General features: G+C 39.2%; 1 protein-coding gene across 7 annotated transcripts in view; it reads right to left on the reverse strand.

The window, feature by feature from the left end:
• LOC140476938 (focal adhesion kinase 1) overlaps positions 1 to 12,244 on the reverse strand; it is a 556,498-nt gene that overhangs the window by 353,358 nt on the left and 190,896 nt on the right. Inside the window, exon 1 of one of the 7 annotated variants that reach the window (XM_072569901.1) lies at positions 9,298 to 9,322. The exons of the other annotated variants lie outside the window; for them this stretch is intronic. The gene's annotated coding sequence lies outside the window, so the exon portion shown is untranslated. Of the gene's footprint in view, positions 1 to 9,297; positions 9,323 to 12,244 lie in introns of those variants that run through there. 7 annotated transcript variants of the gene reach the window in all.

Below are 12,244 nucleotides of genomic sequence, written 5' to 3' on the forward strand. Positions count from 1 at the left end.
CCAACCTCCTACAATTTGCCTACCGACGTAACAGGTCCACAGCAGATGCCATATCCCTAGCCCTACACTCACCCTTGGAACATATGGATAACAAGGACACCTGCTCATTAACTATAGCCCCACCTTTAACAACATTACTCCCTCCAGACTGATCTCAAAACTCTGTGACCTTGATCTCAGCTCTGCCATCTGCGATCGGATCCTCAGCTTTCTGACCCACAGAGTGCAATCAGTGAAGATGGGTAACTGCACCTCCTCAACAATAACACTCAACACTGGAGCCACCCAAGATTGTGCCCTCAGCCCCCTAGCGTACTCTCTGTACATCCACGACTGTGTTGCCAAATTTCAAACCAACACCAGCTACAAGTTCGCTGATGACAAGACCATTGTAGGACAGATATCTAACAATGATGAGTTAAAGTACAGAAGGGGGACAGAGAGCTTGGTGATGTGGTGCAATGAGAACTTCTCACTCAACGTCCGTAAAACTAAAGAGCTGATCATTCAGAAAGAGAGGAGGTGAACACGCCCCCATCTACATTCACAGAACTGAGGTTGAGAGAGTGGAGAGCATCAAGTTCCTCAGAGGGACGATAGCCAAACACCTGTCCTGGACTGCCCATGTAGATGTGATGGTCAAGGCGGCACAACAACACCCCCTATTCCTCAGGTAGTTCAGGAAATTCAGCACATCCATAAGGATCCACCAACTTCTACAGGTGTAAGATTGAGAGCACACTGTTCAGGTGCATAATGGCCTGGTATGGCAACTGCCCTGTCCAAGATCGTAAGAAACTATAGATGGTTGTGTGCACAGCACAGACCATCATAGAAGCCAAATTCCATCTACATGGCTCGCTGCTGCAGAAAGGCTGCCAACATTATCAAAGACCCATTGCACCCTGGTAATAATTTCCTACAACCTCTTCCATCAGGCAGAAGATACAGAAGCCTGAACATATGCATCAGCAGGTTCAGGAACAGCTTCTTCCCTGCCATTATTACACTGATGAATGGACTCTCAAATGTTAAATAATGCTGATCTTGCTAATGCTGATCTCACCTAGCGCAAGCTCTGTGCAATGTAATCTAAGTCTTTTTGATCTGTACATCCTTGCTTATACTCTTGTAAACAAAGCTTTTCACTGTACCTTGGTACACGTAACAATAAAAATCAATCTAGGGTTACAGGGAAAATGCATGAAAGTGGATGCGAGAAATATCAGATCAGCCATGATCTTATGAATACCAAAACAGGTTTAAGAGGTCTACTCTTGTTCCTACTTCTCATCGTTTTAACCATCACCAATGAGGCATGCAACCATTTCACAATGTTGCATTACTGTAGTGTAGCAGGTATGATATTTGTCGACAACTAACAAGTCCCCAGATCAAAACCAAAAAAAATTAAACATTGCTAAAGCTTAGACATCTGCCTGTGAGGAAAAGATGTGTGAAGCCCTACCACACATCTCCCATTTATTTGACTATTTTGGTGAGAATCTAATTAGCAGCTCAGAAAAAAAACCTGAAATATTTGCTGCAAGGGAAAACATGAAACCTGTTTTCTCTGTTCAAGACAAATTTATGGCTGTGTCATATAAATGAAATTGTGAATTGCCTCAACATTCTCAAATTACACTAAGTGATGTTGTGAAAATGTCATGTGACCTATTTAGTGGAACTGAACTAACAGAATTTGACAATCTCGCTATTCTGAACCTGAACTGCTCTTTTCCTGCTACACCAGCTAGTTGCTTGCAAGATTTCCTGTAAGTATGAAGCATTGCTGTCCAGTCCTATCCTAATGTCCACAGGTTAAAAATAAAGTGCACAAAATGTGTATTTGACATAATGAAAATAAAAAAAATGTTGAAGATTTCAAGCTCAGGAACCCTTTTTCCCCTTCAGCCTCTAGCTCACAATCTTATTCAAACCCACAGTTCCCTCAATGACCAGGATTACCAAAATGATAAAAGGAAAAATACTATGGAATACGAACAAAATGCTAGAATACTCATCTCATCACAGCTGCTGCTCAATCTAAATACTTCCAACACTTTTTATATTTGCTTTTAATTCCTTGTCTCATGGACAGCATTTACAATTAGGAGACTCCATCTGTTCAGCAACTGGCTTACAAATTTCCACAGCCCATCTCATGTAACGCCAAAATTTTGAAGGAGGTGTTTTCCCCTCTCATTCTGTCTCCTTCCAATTACCTGTACCTAATTATCTCCAAAAATCACTTCAAAAAAACTTTGTATTGACTCTTTGTATGTGTAGTGTGGGATACCTACTCTTCTGTTGTTAACAAGAATGTCAGTACTTTGTGAACACAAAGTTCAACAGTGCTTTTCTGAGGTGGGCCACATACTTCAGGAAACAGTGCTCCGACCTTTTCTTAAAATGGTGGTCACGGTAATAAAATGCAGCAAATTTCAACATCAAGCATTCACAATTAATTATGGCACAGCGGGCTACAAAACAAAGTACTCTCCTAATCTGACTCATGTGACAAACCACGGGTGTAACTGGAAAGGTGGGCCTCTCTGACTACACTAGACTGTCTTACTCTCATTAGCCATTTTTCCAAATATTTGGACTGAGACTGCATAATACTGCTGAATTAAAATTTTGATGCCGTGGGTCTGTGTTCACAAGGATCTGGATTTGGATGATACATTCCTTTCAAATAAACTCTCTGGTCTGCATATGGGAGTTAGAAATTGATGTGAGCACAGACCTCAGCATCAGAACATGAGCACTCTAATCGACATCAAAATCCAGGTCTACTATAATATACCTAAGTTTATCCTCACAATTTACTAGTGGTCAATCTTTGAATCACGATGGGCCTTCAAATCATCTGGTCTCATTCTTCTAGGATACCAAGCTTATTCACATTGTAGTCATCTGTTTCTTCAATAATCACCAGTCACATGTGGCTAATCGAGAATTCAGATGCAGCTAACTGCACTTCTGGTTAGCAAATAAAAATGAGTAATAGGTTAATTGGAATGTGATTTTAATTTTCATTTTTTTGGAGAGTGTATTCTAAAGCTGTTCAGTCAGAAGAGGAGATACAGGACTGCTTTTGATCATTGAGTGTGCTATGCTTGCTGAATAATTAAGATACACTGGAGTTGTACACTATGCGAGATGTTTTCCACTGAAATCAGTGTGTGTGCTTGAAACAACGTGCAGTAGCCATACTTGTGACTAGCCAGCAATTTTGACTGGTTACCAGCCCTTAAGAGAATCCAGTGTCCTCCTGATATTTTCTGGCAAGCTTCTTCAGGTAATACTTGCCACTTATGAAAAAAAAAATCATTTAGTAACATATGTTCTATGATTTTCTTCACAGGCTATGAACCTAAGCTCTTATTGGGTTTGTTACTCACCATATCTGCAAATTTTGTTTTGGTTTTACTTTCACTTGTACTTCACTTCAGTCCTTCTGAAAAATCTATAAGACAGCGGAGTCCTAGACCACATTATTTTTCATAACTTTTCCCTGTATCATCAAGAATCACGATCATTGTTTTTCACTGTATAACCTGCCTCCTGGGTCTCATCAACATAAATTGTCTAACATATTTTAGATACCATTTGACCAATGCAACCTGCCCCTTGACTTCAATGTGCCATCTGGATTTGAGCTCAATTCATTTGGTAGTGAACATGTTTGCATTTCTTATTGCTGCCTCACACTACTTCAACATAATTAGTGACAACCAATACCCCCAAGTCTCTCTCAAATTTTCCTTCAATAAACTCTAACCAATCTATTAAATATTATAGAGTTGAACTAGCATAATACAGTATGGCTCAGCTCACCAGTAGCACACAGCTATTTCATGTCTAATTAAACCAAAATAAATTTGAGAATCAAATGGTGTATTGCTTTGGTGTGAGCTGTCAAAATAAGGTTAATTTATTAAGTGCTCTTGTCGTGCAATGATAATGTCTCTACGTCTGATCGAGGAGACCTAGGTTCAAGCCCCACCTGCTCCAGAGGTTTGCAATAACATCTCTAAACAGGCTGATTTTTTAAAAAAGTCAAAGAAACTGTGCAACTAACAGGGATCCACACAGTAAAGGTTTCATCAATGGAATCATTTGGAACACCATTTACTGAATTTGCCATTATTAATATTTTATTGATATCCAAAGAGTGAGTTTATCAAAGTTTAAACCAATGCTCCAACAACTAGTTTTTAAAAAAAATATTTTAAACTCCAATAAATACTATTTAAATACAATTGCTTGGTCAGTTGTGAAATACAATTTTGACTGTGAGACATACCACAATCGGACAGCGCTGCCTCAACACTAAGCTAACTGTTTACAAGACTGGCAAAACTATGCAGACCTACAAGTAAATCACAAAACAGAAACAGAAAACCTGCCTATGTTGTTTATCCCTCACATTAACCAAATCCCATGAGTCACAAATGTAGCTTCAGTTTCTTACTAATGCAGTAATTACATCACGTGCAAGCACCTAACTCTGCTCAATTTATTTAGGGCTACTGAATGAAAAGCAAAACAGAATATGCAAGTAAAGCTGCAATCGCATTCCAAAAAATTGAAATTAAATTTCAAATCCTTTTATCTTCTGACTGTAAAAAAGAGCATTTACAGTGGTTAAAAAATAGTTGCTCTGACATCAGCAACTTGGCTTCCTACTTAGCATCACCAGCAACCAGGAAATCAAACTTTGGGAGTCAAACTCAACACACTCGTCCCAAAGAATTACAAGCATTCAGTAAATGATCAAAGCCAATACACTTTTAACAGATTAAATTCTGAATTTTAGTCTGAACCGGAAATCCCAGCTGTTGATTAATCCTCAAACTAAAACATACGCTCTAGGTAAGTACTGAATCAGACTGTCTCTTAAATAATCAAATAAAATGCATAAATCTAAAACCTAATCAGTCAAAGTTATATTTCAACATCTGGACCGCAAGCTACTACCAAAATTGTAGCTAAATGACAGATTCACAAAATGCCAAACTGCAACAATAGCTTGCATTTATACATTCCTTTAAAGTACTAAAATATCCCAAAATCCTTCACAAAATGATTTGAAGTTGGATACTAAACCACATAAGGTGATATTAAGGAAAATAACCAAAAGAATAAAAAGAGTAATACCCTTCTGAAGCGTCAGTGAACTCGAAATGTAAACGGTTTTCTTTAGGTATAAAGAATGGTTAAATAGATTAGGATTATTTTCACTAGAAAGGTGGAGGTTGGGGGGGTGCAATTGAGGTCTACAAAACCATAAGAGGCATAGACAGGGTGAATAGCAAGAAGCTCAAGTTCAAGGTAAGAGGTGAAAAGTTTAAGGGAGCGATGCATGCAAATTTCTTTATGCAGAGGGTAGTAATTGCCTGGAATGTATTGCCAGCGGAGGTGGTAGAGGTGGGCACGATAGTGTTATTTAAGATGTATCTAAACAAATACATGAATGGGCAGGGAGCAGAGGGATACAGATCCTTTAAAAACAGGCGACAGGTATAGATAGAAGATCTGGATCAGTGCAAGCTTGAAGGGCCAAAGGGCCTGTTTCTGTGCTGTAATTTTCTTTGTATTTTTGTTGTTCTTCACAGATGCTGCCAGATCTGCTGAGTTTCTCTGGCAATTTCTGTATTTGTTTGTATTGGATCTCCAGCATTCTCAGTTCATTGTTTTATTTCTAAATGACCAACAGCTTAGCCACAAAGATAGATTTTCTGCTGAAGGAGGAAATGGAGGTCAAAAAGTGGAGGGGTTTAGGGGAGGAATTAAAACTTCAGTGCCTAGTATTGAAAATGTAGTCAGCAACGATAGAGCAGTTAAACCCAAAAATCTTCCAGATGTTTGTGGGGTTGGATGAATAGACAGAGATAAAGCAGGCTGAGGACACAAAGGCATGTGAAAGAAAGTGTGGACATTTGAAAAATTAAAGTGTTGACTCAGCACCAATATAGATCATGAGGCTCTTGTGCAGTGGTAGTGTCCTACCTCTACTACTAGGAGGCTTGCGTTCAAGTCTCGCTCGAGGTCTGTAGTAATATGTCTGAACAAATTGACTATAAACTATCTAGATGAGAGAGTTCATACAAGCAGTGACCCAGTCAGCAAACTTTTGGATGACCACCCATTTAAGCAGAGCGCAACATGGGATGCCAGCCAAGTGTGCATTAAAATAATAGCTATGAGGATTTCACCAATATATACAAACTGAGTCAAGGATGAAATTGAGCGAAAATACAGAGGTAGAAATAAGCTATTTTAGTGATGGTAAGATGCACGGTTGGATGCTCGTTTCAAGGTCAAATAAAGCACTAAAATAGTAAACAGTTGCCAGGGTTAGTGATGGAGTTGGTAAACAGGAATTTAGTTTAGATTGCAGACCAAACAGAATAACCTCAAAAATCTTCTGATATATAACTGGAGAAAATTTCTGCTCAATCTACAAATATCAGATAAGCAGTCCGATAATTTAGTGGTGGAATAGAGAAATGCAATGGAAAGTTGGAATTGTGTGCAGCAGCTAAATACAGTTGATGCTGGAAATCTGAAAGAAAAACAAAACAAAATGCAAGAAATGTGCAGAAATCAGGCAGTATCGGTGGCAAGAACCCAAGTTCACATTTCAGGTCAATGACCTTCCATCAGAACAGAGAAAACTGAAATATCAGAGTTTTTAAGCCAGTAAAGGGGTAACCGTGCAGGAAGAACAAAGGAAAAGTCTGTGATGGAGTGAAGGACAGGAGAGATTTTATGATGCAAAATTCAAAATGAGCAGTCATGAGTATATAAAAAAATGACATTTGCTGTTAGCCTAAACACCTGCAGATGATATTGCCAAGGGCAGCACATAAGTGAGAAATAGGGAAGAGCATGGTAATTCCTTGAGGGACACTGGAACAGGAACAGGAACACAAGTCATTGCAAATAATACTAACACTACAAACAGATGGATAAAATAATAGGAGCCAGTTGAGTGCAGTCTGACCCAGCTGGACAGCAACAGAGAGATATCAGAAGAGTATGGTGAGATCAGTAATAAAGGCTCAAGACAATTTGAGGAGGACAGGATATACTTCACCTTTGTTAGAAGCACATCAGATTAGACGTCATTTGTGACTTTCAGTACTAGGAGTGACAAACTACCTGGAGAGATTCAAACCTGAAGCTTGGAACGATAATATATTCAAGAACATTGGAGAGGAAAGGGAGATAGGGATCAATGGGGGTGTTTTTTTATTTTCAGATGAATCATGTCAACAGATTCAGAGAACAGTGGAACAGTCCCCGAGGAGCGATGGCTGCTAACATGTGGTCCTCGAAGGGAAGTTAAATTGTCAGCAGTTTAGTGGGAATTGGGTTTGGGGGGTGGAAGGGGTCTCATGAACAAGACAAATAGAGGTGAGAGCTCAGGGCTAAAATAGGAGGGAACATTCAATGAAGTTTCACCCACTGGGTTGGTAGGTAGGAGTGGCATAGACAGTGGATCAGATGGCCTCAATCTCAGTGACATAAAAATTCATGATATGCTACATCTTTGAGATCATCGAACAGAACCTGGACTGAACAAGCCCTTTAAATACGGTGCCTTCCCAAAGTCTATGCATCATCTAGAAGGCACAACTGATAGAATATTCTCCACTTACTTTGGATACATGCAGCTCCAACAACATTCAAAAGGCATCATATTCAAGACAAAGATGCCTGCTTGATTGGCAACCCATTCATTCCCTCCGCCACAAGTGAACAGTGACATGACTGCATACCACTTAAAAGATGCATTGTAACAACTCAGTAAACCCCCTTCAATACCTTTCAAAGTTCAGTTTCTATGATTTAGGAAGTTAAGGGCTGTAAGAACACCAACATCAGATAATAAGATGACTGGTGGAGTAGCAGAAAGCATAGGGGACTGTCAAAGAATACAGGAGAATGTAGATAAGACTGGAGAGTTTGGTGGAGAAGTGGCAGATGAAGTTCAATTCAGGCAAATGTGAGGTAATAATGCATTTTGGGAAGTCTAATTCTAGAGCGAATTATACAGTGAACAGAAAAGCCTTGGGAAAAGTTGAGCAGAGAGATCTGGGAGTTCAGGTCCATTGTACCCTGAAGGTTGCTGCACAGGTGGATAGAGTGGTCAAGAAGGCATATGGTATGCTTGCCTTCATCGGGTAGGGTATTGAGTATAAGGGCTGTGATGTCATGTTAAAATTGTACACAACATTGGTTGGGCTGCATTTAGAATACGGTGTAAAGTTCTGGTCACCACATCACCAAAAGGATGTGGACTCTTTGGACAGGCTTTACGAGGATGTTGCTTGGTATGGAAGGTGCTAGCTATGAAGAGAGGTTGAGTAGGTTAGATTTGTTTTCATTAGAAAAAAGGAGTTTGAGGTGCGACCTGATTGAGGTCTACAAAATCATGAAGCATATAGACAGGGTAAATAGAGATAAGCTTTTTCTTAGGGTGAAGGATTCAATAACGAGAGTTCATGCTTTCAAGGGGAGAGGTGAAAAGTTTAAGGGGGATACACGCGGCAAGTAACTTACACAGAGGGTGGTCGGTGCCTGCAATGTGCTGCCAGCAGAGGTAGTAGAGACAGGCATGGTAGATTCATTTAAGATGCGTCTTAACAGATGCACAAGTAGGTGGGGAGCAGAGGGATACAGATGCTTTGGAATTGAGCAACAGATTTAGACAGTGGATTTGGATCGGCTCAGGTTTGGAGGGCCGAAGGGCCTGTTCCTGGGCTGTAAATTTTCTTTGTTCTTTGTTCTACCATAACCTGCAAGCTCTCCTCTCAACGACACACATCCTGACTTGGAAAGATATCACTGTGCCTTAACTGTCACTGGATCAAAATTCTGGTACTCCCTCCATCACTACACTGTGGGTGCACAGAGACCACATTGGTGACATAATTCATGATGGTGGCTCACTAATGCCTTTTCAAGGGCACTAGCTTTGGCAGCTATGCTCACAATCCGCAAATAAATATTTTTAAAAGTTGAAAAAGGTCATTTCAAGAAAGTGCAAAAAACTTTCAGAATGCCAGAGAGAAAAAACACAAAATTAAAATTCAGGAATCTCCAATGAAATTGCAGATACGGTTGGATTTTAGTATCATTTAAATCTCAGTGATGACCAGTGCTGCCTTGGGGGTTAATTAGAAATGATATCTTCAATAAAAGGCAATCATATTATCATTTCAAATTTGTAGACCTGCAATTGAGAATTAGGATTTATACATACATGTTCAGATTTCCTACCTTTAGGAAAATATTGTATATCGATTGGTCCATTGCTGTATTTATTTTGCCTTATTCGTTCACAGAATGAGGGCATCGCTGGTTCGGCCAGCTTTATTTCCTATCCTTAAATGCCGTCAAGGTGGTGGTGGTGAGCCGCTGTTTGGAAGGAAGTTCTATGATTTTGACTGAGTTACTGTGAAGGAACACTGACTTAATTTGAAGTCAGGATGGTGAGTGGCTTGACGGGGAACTCGCAGGTGGCCGTATTCCCATGCATCTGTTGCCCTTGTCAGTCTAGGTGGTGCAAGTATCAAACACAAAAAATGTTGGAGAAACTCAGGCAGTCTGACAGCATCTGTAGAGAGAGAAGCTGTTAACTTGAGTCCAACATGAATCATATCAGATTTGAAATCTTAACTCTGTTTCACACTCTCCACAGATGCTACTGGACCTACTGATTTTCTCCAGCATTTAGTGTATTTGTTTCAGAGTTCCAGCATCCACAGCATTTTGCTTTTATTAGAGGTAGAGGTATCTAGTTTGTAAGGTGTTGTTAAAGGTACCTTGGTGAGTTCCTGCAATATTTTGTGATGGGAGGCACTGCTGCCTCTGCATGTTGGTAGCACAGGGAGCGAATATTTAAGTCAAAGATTTGGAAATGTAGCATCCCCATGTGCCAAACATTGATGGAAGCCAGGTTCTCTCAGTAGAAGGAACGTAGAAAAACTCTAGCATTCCACCAACCCCCTCTTTAAACATCACTTGTGGCCATGTGGGAGGAGCCTCAATTAGACTATTCAGTCACCAAGATCCACAACTCCACAGTGAAAGAAAATCATCTTCAATCCTTACTTAAGAAGAATTTTGAAGATCATGGATGTGGTGTCAATCAAGCAGATTGCCTTGTCCTTGACAGTGCAGCGTCTCTTGAAAGCTGTTGGATTCAACCAGTCAACTGGATAGCATTCTATCACAATCCTGATTTGTGCCACATGGATTGCAGACATGCTTTGGGGAGACATGAGGCAGCTTATCCACCACACATTTCCTAATCTCTGACATGCTCTGGTAGCTACAGTATTTATATGGCTAGTCTGCTTGAGTTTGTGGTCTATAGTAACACCATGGTAATAGTTATAATTTCAGTGAGCAATTCGGCAATGGGCTTGTCATCGAATGTTAAGGGGAAACAGTTAAAATTCTCTCATTGCAGAAGTTGTTCATTTTGCCGAGAGCTCCCCAAAGAAACCTGCATGAAGAGAGAGTTTTAGTTTCAAAACAACATTTTCTAAAAGGACATTTCCCTTAAAAGATTTGCTAACATTAGGAGATGGGCAAAATGACCATTTTAATAAAAAGTGTTTTGGCTTGTTTTATTTAAAATACTGTGAATTGTCTCAGCTTTCATTGCTTAATAGTCATCGCTGTCGAAGTATGAGGTCTTCAGAACAAACACTTGAATGCAGATTTACCTGAACGCAAATTTTAAAAGTCAGTATTTTTTGATTATAAATAAAACCTTGAGTTGTTGGAACATAGACAATAAAAGTAGGAGAAACTCAGCATGTCTGGCAGTATCTGTGGAGAGAAAGCAGAGTTAACATTTCAAGTCTAGTGATGCTTCTTCAGAACTAGATTTGAAACATTAACTGCATTTTCCCTCCATAGATACAGCCAAATTTACTGAGTTTCTCCAGCAATTTCTGCTTTCGTTTTAGAACTTCAGCACCTGCAGTTCTTTGTTTTATTTTGGAACAAATACAAGTTGCAATGTAATTTAACAATCCACAAATCAATAAATTATATATCAACATACGAATCAGGAGGAGGCCATTCAGCCAATCTCGCTATGCAATTCAATAGGTTTATGGGTTATCTGTTTATGGCTTTAAATCCACAGATCCACCTACCCATTAACCTATGACAAAGTTGCATGAATTCAGATTTAAGCAAGTGATGATAGAATTCAATGGAGTACAGTACATACTTCCACTAAGCTGTGCTAACTCAACATGTTTACAATTATGTTTTTTTTAAAGTTGTTCCTGATCGCGCTGTCTGGTTGATGCTGTGCATCCAGAAATCTCGAGAAAGTTTTTTTTTAAAAAAAGAGCTTCCATCTCACTGAGGTGGCTTCAGGTAAGTCTGCATTCAAGAATTTGTTCTGAAAACCTCATTTTGACAACTGTGACCCATTAATCAAGCACTGAGACAATTCACAATATTTTAAACAAAACAATCCAAAACACTGTTTAAAAAAAGACGTTTTACCCAATGTCCAAATGTTAGCAAATCCTTTAAAAAAAATTCCAGGATCTGGATCCATATCTTTGCTAAAAAAAAAATCAATATTACACAGAGCCAAACACTATCATTTTATCAAGATTCAATGAAACCTGCCTACTGAAATTTGATGTTTATTGTTTACAGATAAATACTGAAATGGGAGGGGAGGCATTTCCTCTGTACATCCTTAGTCGAAATAATCACAGGTATAGTGCATATGAATAAGGTAAAAACAATGACTGCAGATGCTGAAAATCAAATACTGGATTAGTGGTGCTGGAAGAGCACAGCAGTTCAGGCAGCATCCAACGAGCAGCGAAATCAACATTTCGGGCAAAAGCCCTGCCTGAACTGCTGTGCTCTTCCAGCACCACTAATCCAGTAGTGCATATGAATGCTTATTAAACACTGCAATTTCTTCAATGGAACACCAGGCCTGAAGTGTTGCAGAGCTAGTCAATATTTATTAGAATAGAGCGGCTGTGAAGTGTAAGCACTTATTTTTCTTATTGTAAGTAAATAAACACTACTCTGCACTTTAATACCTTTAAATAGCCAATAATTGAGTAAATTTAACATTGAAAAATATTGACATGTTAAAAAACTGTAGATAGCAGAAGGATTCATGAAACAAAAATAGTAACAAACACCTTCACTTCGGTGTTTAATTGTTAAGAAA

This window comes from Chiloscyllium punctatum, chromosome 5 (genome assembly GCF_047496795.1).
Source record: "Chiloscyllium punctatum isolate Juve2018m chromosome 5, sChiPun1.3, whole genome shotgun sequence".
NCBI classification, from domain to species: Eukaryota; Metazoa; Chordata; class Chondrichthyes; order Orectolobiformes; family Hemiscylliidae; genus Chiloscyllium; species Chiloscyllium punctatum.